We start from the raw sequence: 13,327 nt of genomic DNA on the forward strand, positions 1-13,327 counted from the left end.
TGGAGATGGAAAAGGGCGAAGAGGTGGCAAAGGGGGTCTTCACTTGAAAAGATGGGTTGGAGTAAAGATGTTGTATGGCCCGCAAAAAAGGTCCCTCCATCCCTATGTGGGTCAGCGTGGTGAACAGGAAGGGCCACCCCAATCTATCAAATGCCTTTTCTGCGTCCAAACTTAGGAGCAAGGACGACACTCCCTCCCTGTTCGCCACGTCGACCAGGTCTATTACCTTCCGGGTGTTATCCCCTGCTTGGCGGAGGGGGACAAAACCCACTTGGTCCTTGTGGATCAGGGAGGGTAGGACCCTGTTAAGGCGCAGAGATAACAATTTAGTAAGAATTTTCAGGTCTGCGTTCAACAGCGCAATGGGTCTATAATTCGCGCAAAGGCTGGGGTCCTTATCTGGCTTGGGGATTAAGGTAAGGAAGGAGCGTTGCATATCCGAGGGGACGGGTGTATTCTGTAGAAAAGCGTTAAAGAGGCTACTCAAGAGAGGGGGAAAATGCCTTATAGTATTCGTAGGGCAGACCGTCCGGACCCGGGGATTTATGTGCGGGGAGGGATTTAATTGTCCGTTCCACTTCTTCCTCCGTGATGGGCATGTTCAAAATGAGCAAGTCTGATTCACTAATATTGGGGATGGCGCTGTCGGACAGGTACTGCTGTATACGCTGCGAAATCTCCACCGACACAGGGTTACTAGGGATGTCAGGACTATTATAGAGCTCCGCATAAAAGCCTGCAAACGTATCAACTATGTCTTTGGGGTGGGAAACAACCGCTTTAGTTTTAGTTTTGATCTGGTGCGGGGCGGAGAGAAGAGTTTTGTCTTTGAGCTTCCTAGCTAAGAGGGAGTTTGCCTTATTGCCCCTATCATAGTACATCTGTTTGATCCTCAGCAGAGCTTTCTCAACCCAGCGAAGCGCCAGGTCTGCAAGCGCCAATGCGCAAATTGTCAATTTTCCTAAGGAGTGGCACTGTCGGTGAGGCCTGCAGTTTCTGTTCTAACTGTCTAAGTTCCTTCTCGGTGTTTAGCTTGGTGGCCGCGACATCCCGCTTCAAGGCCGAGGAAAGCGCAATGCATCTACCACGTATTACCGCCTTGTGGGCTTCCCACACAGTGGGGAGGGGGACGTCTGGGGTCAAATTCTCAACAAAATAGTGGCGCAGGGTCGAGGCTAATTCCGATTGGGAGGGAAGGTGCTGCAGAAGGAAAGTGTTCAGCTTCCAGTTATATGGCCGAGTTACCGGGGGGCCTAAGTCCAGGGTGAGTAAGATCGGGGCATGGTCCGACCAGGAGATCGGCAGGATAGACGCGCCACGCGTCGCTCTCAGCGTAGCATTATTGGTAAAGAAATAATCAATACGAGAGTGCATATGGTGGGGGGCTGAGTAGTATGTGTACAGCCGATCCCCAGGACGGAGAGCACGCCAGGCGTCAAACAGTGCATAACGGCGAGTAAGCTGCCGAAAAAGCCTCGATTCCCGGAGGGCTCTGGGCGAGGGCACGCGGGTGGGCGCCATCTGACGATCAGCCGTGGCCGAGTGAGCCAAATTAAAGTCTCCCCCCACCACCAGATAGCCGTGGTCCTCTTTAAATAAACGTGCAAAAACCCTGGAGAGGAAGCTATGCTGATGGACATTAGGAGCGTATAGCGTACACAGGGTAATCAGTCGTGACTGCCACGTACCCTTAAGTATCAGGAAGCCCCCCCGGGGATCGCTGTAATGATCAGTATAAGTAAATGGTGCTCCTTGTCGGATCAGGATAGCCACCCCTGCTCTCTTATGGGACCCCGAGGATTGATACGCAAGCGGGAAGCTCCTGGAGGCGAAGGCAAAAGATCCCCCCCTGTCAAAATGCGTCTCCTGAACCAGGACAATATCTGCCCCCGACTGTTTAAACTCCCTTAGTGCCAGATGCCGTTTCCGGTTTGAATTTAGGCCATGGACATTCATGTATAGAATCTTAGCCATCAGTCAAGTCTGGGGGGGGGGGGGTAGGAGTGCGGTCTGTGTCTAATAAATCTTACCCGGTCGCAACGTCCAAGAGGGACCGCCAGGAGCCAGGAGCAGACGTGTTCCAGTCGTAGGGCCCGGCTACTATGTTTCCAGTCCCTGCAGACAGCGGAATGATGACAGAGGAGAGAAGAGAGGGGGAGATAGAAAGAGAGAGAAGGGAGAAAAACGTTAGAACAACAAGAAAGGTATCGCAAAGAAAACATGGGCCCATAATTGGACCAAACATAGGGCAATATTCGACCCCGGGTAAAAAGGTCATCCTGGTCTGCACGGATTCCCAGGGGGCCACCCGACCCAGCGCGCGAGGCGTGGGCCCGGCGGCCGCATAGGAGTCCAGGTCTCCTCATTCAGGCCCTAAGGATGAATAGAGGAGTGTAAATTGTGTAAGAACTTGAACAGGAGAAAAATCACTAAAAAAAAACAACCCAAAAAAAAGGGTAGGGGGAGGGTCGTGAGAGCAAGGAGGAACCCACTCTCCCGAGTCTCCCAACCATCAGCCTAAGTGCAGAAATTTGTTGATAAGGCACCAAAGGGGAAGGGGTAATGAGTGCAACTGGAACCAGGGCAATACAACGTTCGAGCACTAAGCCGCTGAGCGGTCAAGGACGCTGCGGAACTTCATCTCCACCGTCAATAGGTCGCAGAGGGCCAACCAGGCATCGATGAAAGAAGAAAAGAGTCATTTGGAAAAAAGGAAGGGCCGGGATCTTCAGCCAGGGCCCTGTCGCTTAGACTTGTTTTGCGTTTCCTGGTTTCTGGGTCATTGGCGTGAAGGAACCTTCTGCCACAGCGTCGGAGGTGTGGGTTGAGTAGCGATAAGGTCCCAATCGGGGATCCGGGGGGGCGGATGCCCAGATCTTCACTGAAAGTCGGCAGATCTTCAGGATACCGCAGAGAGGCCGATTTGCCCTGATGTTTGGCAGTGAGGCTAAATGGGAAACCCCATTGGTAAGGGATCTGGGCGTCTTGCAGGGTACGGAGCAAGGGTTGGAGAAGTCTACGTTTTTGCAGCGTAATCCAGGAGAGGTCCGGAAAAAGTTGCACTGGGTGGTTCCGGAAAGTCACCTCACGGACTAAACGGGCTTGTCTCAGGATATCCTCTTTAAGGTGGAACGAGTTGACTCTACAGATAATGTCCCTGGGGCCAGAGTTAGCATTTTTGGGCGTAGGGCCCTATGAGCTCTGTCCATCTCAATAAATTTAGTGGGGGGTTCTCCAAGGAGAGTGTTAAATAATTCCTGCAAGATAATCTGAGCGTCCTCCGGGCCCTCAGACTCCGGGACCCCTCGCACTCTGATGTTATGCCGGCGCCCCCTGTTATCCAAGTCCTCCACATGACGCTGCATATCTCTCAGGAACAGATGGTGTTCAGCCCCTTGCGTTTGGGTCTTGTGAACCGCTATCTTGGCCTCTTGTATCTCCTCCTCAGCCATCTCCACCCGGTCCGCAAGGTGCTTAAGGCCAGAGTGGAGCATTTGTATTTCCGCCCGACACGTGGATTTGACATCTTCAATCAATTGTTTAAAATCCTCTTTGGTAGGGATCGCTTGTAAGTATAACTGCCATTGAGGGTGCAGTGGTGGCGTGGTTAAGTCTCCCGGATCGTCCCGATCCATGCGATGACGTGGCGACAGTGGTCTAGGGTCCACGGGTCCAGCAGTGCAGGAGGAGGGAGCATGCTCAGGGGGAGAATCCCACACCCCCGTCCAAGAGAGGTGGCCGGTGTCATCCCCTGTCATCCTGGGGAGGAAGGGCTACGGGTCCCCCAGGGTATGCTGACACCCCTGGTTGTCCCCTGCGGCCGCGTGGGGGGAGGGGGGCCCCGAGGGGCCCATTTTCTGAGTCTTAGAAGGGGGCGACCCCGAGACAGGGTTCAGCAGGGGTCCGTCCATTCCCCCGGGCCCCCGGTACGCCCAGGATAGTGGCTCCTCGGGGGGGGGGGAGGGCAGGGAAGTCCTCAGCAGCAAAAGAGAGGGGGGACCCCTCGGATACAGCACAGGTGTCTGGGGGCGTCCGGAGCATCCTAGGCAGAGCCAGAGAGCACTGAGTGTCCGGAGGAAGGGGGGACCTACTTCCAGAGGGCCCCAGGCCTAGTCCACCCCCCTCCCTAATACGTCCGGTCTTGCACGGGACCCCCCCGCTGGCGTCCAGAGCTGCAGGCGGGCGGGGGGGGACTGTGGTGCCGAGCAGCATGGGGATAGAGAGGATCCCAGGAGGGGCCTGGTCGTGTGCCCTGGTGGTGGCGTGGATGGCGTGGTAGGCCGCAGGCCTACCTGGACGGCCTCAGAGGCGGGCGGGACCGGGGATCGACTCACCGCACCGGAGGCCTCCGGGGCCGGGGATGTCTGCCGCGGTGTCCCTCGATCCCCCGGTCCGTGCTGGTGGCTCGGATGGGCCCTGCGGGCCGGAGAAGGAGCCCGCGACGGCGCGGTTGCGGCCGCCGGCGCCATTTTGGGAGGTCTGTCGGTCGGGACCTCCGTCGTTAAAAAGAAGGACCGGAGGTCCGTGGCGGTGCCCAACGGGGTAGCGGGAGGTCCCCTGGAGCTGGAGGACCTTGTGGCCCTGGATTTCCCCATCGGATGGGGCTGGATTATCCCCGTAGGTGCAGTAGAGCGGAGGCTGGAGGGAGAGCGAGAGGATTAGGCTGCCATCCGGGTCGACTTCCAGTCACGCCCCGTAGGCTTCTTTTTATGTTGTTGGCGTTGATTCGTTTTTTTTTTTTGCTTGTTTCCCAAGGTGACCATCTTGGCATTGGTCAAGAGGGTTGAGAGTGCCCAAAGAGATCGCTTACAGCAGCATCACCCTGAAAGAGCCCTATCTCTTCTCTTCTCTGAGGCTAAGAAGGGTTGGGCCTAGTTAGTACCTGGATGGGAGATGGCGTTGGAATACCCGGTGCCGTATTCTTCTTTTTATGTTGTTGACATTGACCTGTTTTTTTTCGCTTGTATCTCAAGGTGACTATCTTGGCATTTGTCAAGAGGGTTGAGAATGCCCAAAGAGATTACCTATGGGCACATAACCCTGAAAGCGCCCAATCTTCTCTGATCTCAGAAGCTAAACAGGGTTGGGCCTTGCTAGTACCTGGATTGGAGACCACCTGGGAATACTAGGTGCTGTAGGCTTCTTTTTATGTTGTTGGCCTTGACCTGTTTTTTTTTTTGCTTGTTTCCCATGGTGACCATCTTGGCATTTGTCAAGAGGGTTGAGAGTGCCCAAAGAGATCACTTACAGCAGCATCACCCTGAAAGAGCCCTATCTCTTCTCTTCTCTGAGGCTAAGAAGGGTTGGGCCTAGTTAGTACCTGGATGGGAGATGGCGTTGGAATACCAGGTGCCGTATTCTTCTTTTTATGTTGTTGACATTGACCTGTTTTTTTTCGCTTGTATCTCAAGGTGACTATCTTGGCATTTGTCAAGAGGGTTGAGAATGCCCAAAGAGATTGCCTATGGGCACATAACCCTGAAAGCACCCGATCTCCTCTGATCTCAGAAGCTAAACAGGGTTGGGGCTTGCTAGTACCTGGATTGGAGACCACCTGGGAATACTAGGTGCTGTAGGCTTCTTTTTATGTTGTTGGCCTTGACCTGTTTTTTTTTTCACTTGTTTCCCAAGGTGACCATCTTGGCGTTTGTGAAGAGCGTTGAGAGTGTCCGAAGAGAACACCTACGGCCCCATCACCCTGAAAGCCCCCAATCTCGTCTGATCTCGGATGCTAAACAGTGTCAGGCCTGGTTATTACCTGGATGGGAGACCGCCTGGGATTACCAGGTGCCATAGGCTTCTTTTTTTTTTTTATTTAGTAGTATGCGACACACAATGCAAAGGCAACTACACAGAATGTGTGATACAAATAGTTACAAACAAACGATCATATTGCATGGATATCAGAGCCAATGGTAAGAAGTCCGAGGAGAATAGCACGTGTACAGCTTTGCGGTCATATCAAGATGAGATTAAAGCTCCATCTCGTTGGGATCCTCTACCACTTAAAATATTATTGATACTAGCCGTGCTACCCTCGAAGAGTTTAGATATCCATAGATAGGGGAAGAGTATTGTGTAGTAGTCAAATGGGGTCGGAACATACCATTTTCTTTTCCCTTTTTTGAGTTAAGAAGGGAAATAGTAGAACTGAAAGGAGGGAGAAGGGGAAAGAGAAGATTGGGGAAGGAAATGGCAGAAAAGGAAAAGAAGGGGTAAGGGGGTGTCGTGGGTAGAGTGGATAGGATGGGGTCCCCTCCCAGGGAGCAAGAGACGCCCTCGGCTCACTAGCTCATCAGCTGTCCAACGTTTGCAACAGCGATCTCCAACGATCACCATGAGCTTACTGTGTCTCGCGGAGGTATTCTTCCGAAAAGCTAAACTGGGTCCAGTAGAACCATCTGTTCCCATGCTCCTCCATTTTATCCCTCATTGTGGCAGTCAGGTCTTCCATTCGTTCAATATCATTTACCCTTGCGAACCACTGGGTCACCATTGGAGCAGATTGCTCTTTCCACTGACTTGGGATGCAGGCCCTAGCTGCATTGAGGAGATGTTTAAGTAAGGACTTATGATAACGCTTTCTCGACATAGGAGTTAGATTGAGAAGAACTGCTGCGGGATCATTGGCTAAGGAAATGTCTGTGAACTTGTGGATGAGTCTCAGGACAGGCTGCCAGAATGTTTGTAATTTAGGGCATTCCCAGAAAATGTGGAGAATGGTGCCAGCCTGTTGCCCACAGCGACAGCAGCGGTCAGATTGACCGGGGAATATTTTGGCCAACACCACCGGTGTACGATACCAGCGTGTGATCAGCTTATATGAGATCTTCTGATATTTACTGCAGGGTGACGACTTATGGGCGAAAAAGAGTATTCTGTCCTTCTGTGGTTTGGAGAATGTAGTCTGTAAGTCCCTTTTCCATTTAGCTAGGAAGGGTGGATCCGTGGAGGATTGTGCGTCTGTCAGGATTTGGTAGGACCTAGAGAGGGAACCACGAATTGGGCCATCATCCAGGCAAAGTTCCTCGAAGGGGTGGAATTGTCTAGAGAAGAACGAATGGTTAGGTAGTGATCCGAGGAAATGGATTAGCTGTCTAGCTCTCCAGCTATCCAATGCAACAGGTACTTTCTCTAGTAGTATGGTCCCCATGGGAATCAAGCCCGTGGGTCCAAGAAATAGGGCTGCTCTCAGAAGCCCTTTCGGGGCTTGCCTGGTAAAGGCCTGGTCAGACAGGCCCGGAGGATATCTAGGATGTCCGATGATTGGGGTCATAGGAGAAGGGAAGTTAGTCAGGTGGGAAAGGTGAAAAAAACTATCCATCTCGGCGAGCGAGGGGCCAATTAACGGGTGAGTAGTCACACAGGGCTCCAATGGCCTCCCCGCCCAAGGCAGACCAGGAAGTGGAACCCGCGCCATCTCCTGCGATAGCTTGACTCATAGCTTCAGTTCCCCATGCCGGTGTCTTATCACATATGGTCCCCCATCGGATAGTGTCCGCTGTGTACTGCGCATGCGCAGTACACAGCAACACAGATTCCGAAAATTGCAGAGCATGAACGGCGCCTGCGCACTGAGTCCAGGTTCTATCCCCACTATCCAAGTGGACATAGAGTAAGAATATAAAAGAGCAGAGCGCAGCAAGGCCGAGCCCGAAGCGTGGTGAGCGAAGCTCGCCTGCGAGGGGCCCTCTAATATTCACAACCCTATGTCCGCTTGGATGGTGGGGCTACCACCTCCACTCACCGCACAGGCGCCGTTCAGCTTCGGAGATTTTCCGAAGCTTCGTCTGCAGTACGGCGCAGACACTATATCATGGCCGAACAGTATATGGCAGAACACCGGCACCAGTCAACCACCGGTGTCATGTGCGTCGCTGTGTAATATAGAGCAGGGTCCGGGAAGCCAATACCTCCCCGCAATTTCGGTCGCAATAGCATTGCCCTACCAATACGCATATGTTTTCCGCACCAGAGGAACTTGATAAAGATTGAGCGAACCGCATTAAAGAAAGTCTGGGGTATTTTGATAGGTAAGGCTTGTAGTAGATACAGAAGTCGTGGCATCGCGTTCATCTTCAACACATTACAGCGTCCGAACCATGACAGAGCTAGTGGGTCCCATCTTTTGGGGTCCGCTGTAAGCCCATAGGCTTCTTTTTATGTTGTTGGCTTTGACCTGTTTTTTTTGCTTGTTTCTCAAGGCGACCATCTTGGCGTTTGTCAAGAGGGTTGGGCGTGTCTTGAAGAGAACGCTTACGGCCACATCAACCTGAAAGCACCCGATCTCATCTCATTTCAGAGGCTAAGCAGCGTCAGGCCTGGTTAGTACCTGGATGGGAGACTGCCTGGGAAGACCAGGTGCCATAGAAGGATCTGGTCTGGTTAGTGTCTTGATTGGGAGATCGCCTGGGAATTCTGGATGATGTATTCTTCTTTTTATGTTGTTGGCTTTGACCTGGTTTTTTTAGCTTGTTTCCCAAGGTGACCATCTTGGCCTTTGTCAAGAGGCTTCAGAGTGCCCAAAGAGAGTGCCTACGGCCAAATCACCCTGAAAGAGCCCAATCTCATCTGATCTCGGAGGCTAAGCAGCGATGGGCCTGGTTAGTACCTGGATGGGAGACAGCTTGGGAATACCAGGTGCCGTAGGCTTCTCATTATGTTGTCGGCGTTGACCTGTTTTATTTTCCCTTGTTTCCCAAGGTGACCATCTTGGCATGTGTCAAGAGGGTTGAGAGTGCACAAAGAAATTGCCTACGAGCACAACACCCTGAAAGCGCCCAATCTCGTTTGGTCTCAGAGGCTAAGCAGGGTTGGGCCTGGTTTGTACCTGGATGGGAGACCGCCTGGGTTTTCCAGATGCCGCAGGCTTATTTTTATGTTGTTGGTGTTGACCTGTTTTTTTCGCTTGTTTCCCAAAGTGATCATCTTGGCATTTGTCAAGAGGGTTGAGAGTGCCTAAAGAGATCGCTTACAGCCGCATCACCCTGAAAGCACCCTATCTCTTCTGATCTCAGAGGCTAAGAAGGGTTGGGCCTAGTTAGTACTTGAATGGGAGACGGCCTTGGAATACCATGTGCCGTATTCTTCTTTTTATGTTGTTGGCGTTGACCTGTTTTTTTTCGCTTGTTTCCCAGGGTGACTATCTTGGCATTTTTCAAGAGGGATGAGAGTGCCCAAAGAGATTGCCTATGGGCACATCACCCTGAAAGCGCCCAATCTCCGCTGATCTCAGAGGCTAGAAAGGGTCGCGCCTTGTTAATACCTGGATGGGAGACCGCCTGGAAATACTAGGTGCGGTAGGCTTCTTTTTATGTTGTTGGCGTTGACTTGTTTTTTTTTGTTTGTTTCCCAAGGTGACCATCTTGGCGTTTGTCAAGAGGGTTGAGCGTGCCTGAAAAAATCTACTATGGCTGCATCACCCTGAAAGAGCCAAATCTCATTTGATCTCAGAGGCTAAGCAGGGTTGGGACCTGGTTAGCACCTGGATGGGAGACCGCCTGGGATTTCTCGATGCCATAGGCTTTTTTTTTAAGTTGTTGGCATTGACTTATTTTTTATTTTTTGTTTTATTCTTTTATTAAGTATAAGTAGAACAACACAAATATAACAGTCAACCATACAGCATGACCCAGGGTCACAATTACATGGTAACAAAAAATAGGCAGCCAAATAACTCTGGGTTCTCAGAGGGGAGTCCTACAGTTTCATGCAGAAAAGAGAGAAACCCCACCTCGGACATGTAGTACAGTATAACTAATGCAGCTCCGTTCGGACAAATGTAATCATGGAGAACAACTGGGACCACAGCGAGCCAGTTTATCATGACCTATGTGAACCAGAGTAAAATATGAGCCGGTCGTGTCCAGAACCCTGGGGTTCTTCTGGGTCCCAAAGGCTAGTAAGGAGACAAGGCATAGTCAAAAAGGAGGACGGGGGAAGAAGAGAGTGCAAAGACGGAGAGAGAGGAGGGGGGGGGGGTGGCGGCGGGGAAAAATAGAAAAATAAAGACAAAAAGGGAGGGGGGGAATGCCACCCAGGGCAGACATGGCCTACGTAGGTAAACGTTAGATGTTCAGTCTTTTTCTGGGACAGGGGCGCTGCTCACCTCCCGAATGTAGTCTCAAGTACCAGTAAAATACCTCCAGGGCCTCCATGTAACACTAAATGCCTCTTCAGTGTTGTGAAGGGTGACGGTCAATTCTTTCATCCAGAGAATATGATTGACTTTGGAATACCACAGCACCTTGGATGGGGGCTGAGGCTGCCTCCACAGTGTGGGAATGCAGGCCCGGGCGGCATTCAGGAGTTGCATCGTGAGGGTTTTTTTGTATTTTCGAACAGGCTGTTCGGTCAAGTGTAGAAGGCACGCTGCTGGGTTGTCTGCGATATCTACATTTCTGAGAGTTTTTATCGTCCCAGTCACCTCCACCCAAAAGTTCCTCAAGGCCGGGCATGCCCAGAAAATGTGTCCCATGGTCCCAGTATCTGAATTGCACCTCCAACAAACATCCGGGATCGATCTATTCATTTTATTCATAAGGTATGGGACTCTATACCAGCATGAGACTATCTTGTATCCTGATTCTTGATATTGGTTTGCGATGGAAGCTTTATGTACTAATGTCAGGATCTTCCCTATCTGTTGTGGGGTAAATGTGATGCCAAAGTCCCTCTCCCATTTGTGGATAAATGGTGGGTCGACTCCTCCTCCTGACTACTTAATAGGTTGTACAGGAGGGAGAGGGTGTGTCGCACAGGTTCCTTTTTGTGACAGATGGATTCATAGGGCGTCAGGTCTCTAGGAGTGTAGGGGGCCCTTTGTATGGCCAGAAGAAAGTGACAAAGTTGATAAGCACTAAACAAGTCAAGCGGAGGGTTAGAAAGCTCAGCGACAGTTTGCGTGGTCAGGAGCCCTCCCGAGGGCCACACCTCTCCCAGACGCTGTTTCCCCACCACTGTCAACTGTCGCAGTTTCTTGTTGGTAAATCCGGTGGGAAGTCTGGATTACCTATAACCGGAGTCATTGGTGACGGCAGAGGAGCAATGTGTGTGCAGCGGAACAACCTCCGCACAACAGCCAACGTAGCTCCCACTACGGGGTGATCTCTGAGGTCTTTTGGTAGGGAGGACAGGAGCCACGGGGAGGTCAATAGGGGAATGGATCCATCCTCAATCTCCATCTCCATCCACTGCTTGTGTGGGCCATTACAATGCCAATCAACGACTCTCGCTAGCAGAGTTGCTCTGTAGTATTGTCTCAGATCTGGGAGACCCAGACCCTCCTTGTCCTTTGGTCTGGCAAGCAATTGCAAACGGGCTCTGGGCGGTTTGCGCGCCCAAATAAAGTCCTGGAGCAGCACCTGCAGTTGTCTGAAAAAAATTGGGGGTAACCGGATCGGTAATGTCTGGAACAAGTATAAGATCCGCGGGAGGGCCGTCATTTTGAATGCATTACAGCGCCCGAACCAGGTCAGTGTTAAAGCATGCCAGTTTCCCAAATCAGATTTCAGTCTATTCAGGAGAGGGACAAAATTAAGCGGGTACAATTGCGCCAAATCCGCTGCGATGTCAACGCCCAGGTAACGTATAGATTTTTCAGCTCAGTAGAATGGAAAAGCGGAGCGTAGCCTCTTGGCCTCACCATCCGGGACCGATATATTCAATACAGCCGACGGTGCAATTGATTTTATAGTTTGATAGGCTGCCGTATCGCCGGAGAGCCGCGAGTATATTGGGAAGCGAAATGTGTGGATTGGAGACGAAAAAAATTAGATTGTCAGCCTACGCCGCAATTTTGGATATACCAGTAATATTCGGGTCATTCCGAACGTGACACATAAGTGGTTCCAGTGTCAGAATAAAAATTAGGGGAGACAGAGGGCACCCCTGCCTCATCCCATTAGTGATGGGGAAAGAGTCCGAGCACTCTGAAAGCACCCAATCTCGTCTGATCTTGGAGGCTAAGAAGAGTCAGGCCTGGTTAGTACCTGGATGGGAGACCACCTGGGAATACAAGTTATTGTAGGCTTCTTTTTATGTTGTTGGCATTGATTCGTTTTTTTTTTTTTTCGCTTATTTCCCAAGGTGACCATCTTGGCATTTGTCAAGAGGGTTGAGAGTGCCCAAAGAGTTCGCTTACAGCAGCATCACCCTGAAAGAGCCCTATCTCTTCTCATCTCTGAGGCTAAGAAGAGTTGGGCCTAGTTAGTCCCTGGATGGGAGATGGCTTTGGAATACCAGGTGCCGTAGTCTTCTTTTTATGTTGTTGACATTGACCTGTTTTTTTTCCCGCTTGTTTCCCAAGGTGACTACCTTGGCATTTGTCAAGAGGGTTGAGAGTGCCCAAAGAGATTGCCTATGGGCACATAAGCCTGAAAGCGCCCGATCTCCTCTGATCTCAGAGGCTAAACAGGGTCGGGCCTTGCTAGTACCTGGATTGGAGACCACCTGGGAATACTAGGTGCTGAAGGCTTCTTTTTATGTTGTTGGCGTTGAATTGTTTTTTTTTTTTGTTTGTTTACCAAGGTGACCATCTTGGTGTTTGTCAAGAGGGTTGAGAGTGCCTGAAAAGCTTGCCTATGGCCACATAACCCTGAAAGCACCAGATCTCGTCTGATCTCAGAGACTAAACAGGGTCGGGCCTTGTTAATACCTGGATGGGAGACCACCTGGGAATACTAGGTGCTGTAGACTTCTTCTCATGTTGTTGGCGTTGACTTGATTTTTTTGTTTGTTTCCCAAGGTGACCATATTGGCGTTAGTCAAGGTTGAGAGTGCCTGAAGAAATCTCCTACGGCCACACCACCCTGAAAGAGCCCAATCTTATCTGATCTCAGAGGCTAAGCAGCGTTGGGACCAGTTTAGCACCTGGATGGGAGACCGCCTGGGATTTCCAGATGCCGTAGGCTTCTTTTTATGTTGTTGCCGTTGACCTATTTTTTTCCGCTTGTTGAGAGTTAAGAGTGCCTGAAGATATTGGCTATGGCCACATCACCCTGAATCTGTTCCATCTCATCTGATCTTGGAGGCTAAGCAGGGTTGGGCCTGGTTAATGCCTGGATGGGAGACCGCCTGGGAATACCAGGTGTCGTAGGCTTCTTTTTTTGTTCAAATATAATTTTTTCTCCAAATAGGGGAAGACGGTCCCCCGAGTACATAATGCAACAGAGAAATACAGAGCAAAAAGCAGCTGAACAATACTTGATACAGGTATATTCGCAACTGTGAGTCTGCCTTCCATCAATCACAATGATTCGAGGCACGGATAAAGTACTGTACCAAGATCCAGGGTCACACAAACCCCAGGTCCCTCCGGCATAATGCA

General features: G+C 51.0%; 4 pseudogenes; all 4 read left to right on the top strand.

The window, feature by feature from the left end:
* The first annotated feature begins 5,460 nt into the window (after positions 1-5,460).
* Positions 5,461-5,579, top strand: LOC143949547 (5S ribosomal RNA; annotated as a pseudogene).
* Positions 5,580-8,533: 2,954 nt separating this feature from the next.
* Positions 8,534-8,652, top strand: LOC143954408 (5S ribosomal RNA; annotated as a pseudogene).
* A 3,925-nt stretch (positions 8,653-12,577) lies between these two features.
* Positions 12,578-12,696, top strand: LOC143944677 (5S ribosomal RNA; annotated as a pseudogene).
* A 284-nt stretch (positions 12,697-12,980) lies between these two features.
* On the top strand, positions 12,981-13,099 carry LOC143948730 (5S ribosomal RNA; annotated as a pseudogene).
* The last annotated feature ends 228 nt before the right edge of the window (positions 13,100-13,327 follow it).

This window comes from Lithobates pipiens, unplaced genomic scaffold (assembly GCF_037356315.1).
Source record: "Lithobates pipiens isolate NorthernLeopardFrog02 unplaced genomic scaffold, aLitPip1_a1.2 Scaffold_10, whole genome shotgun sequence".
NCBI classification, from domain to species: Eukaryota; Metazoa; Chordata; class Amphibia; order Anura; family Ranidae; genus Lithobates; species Lithobates pipiens.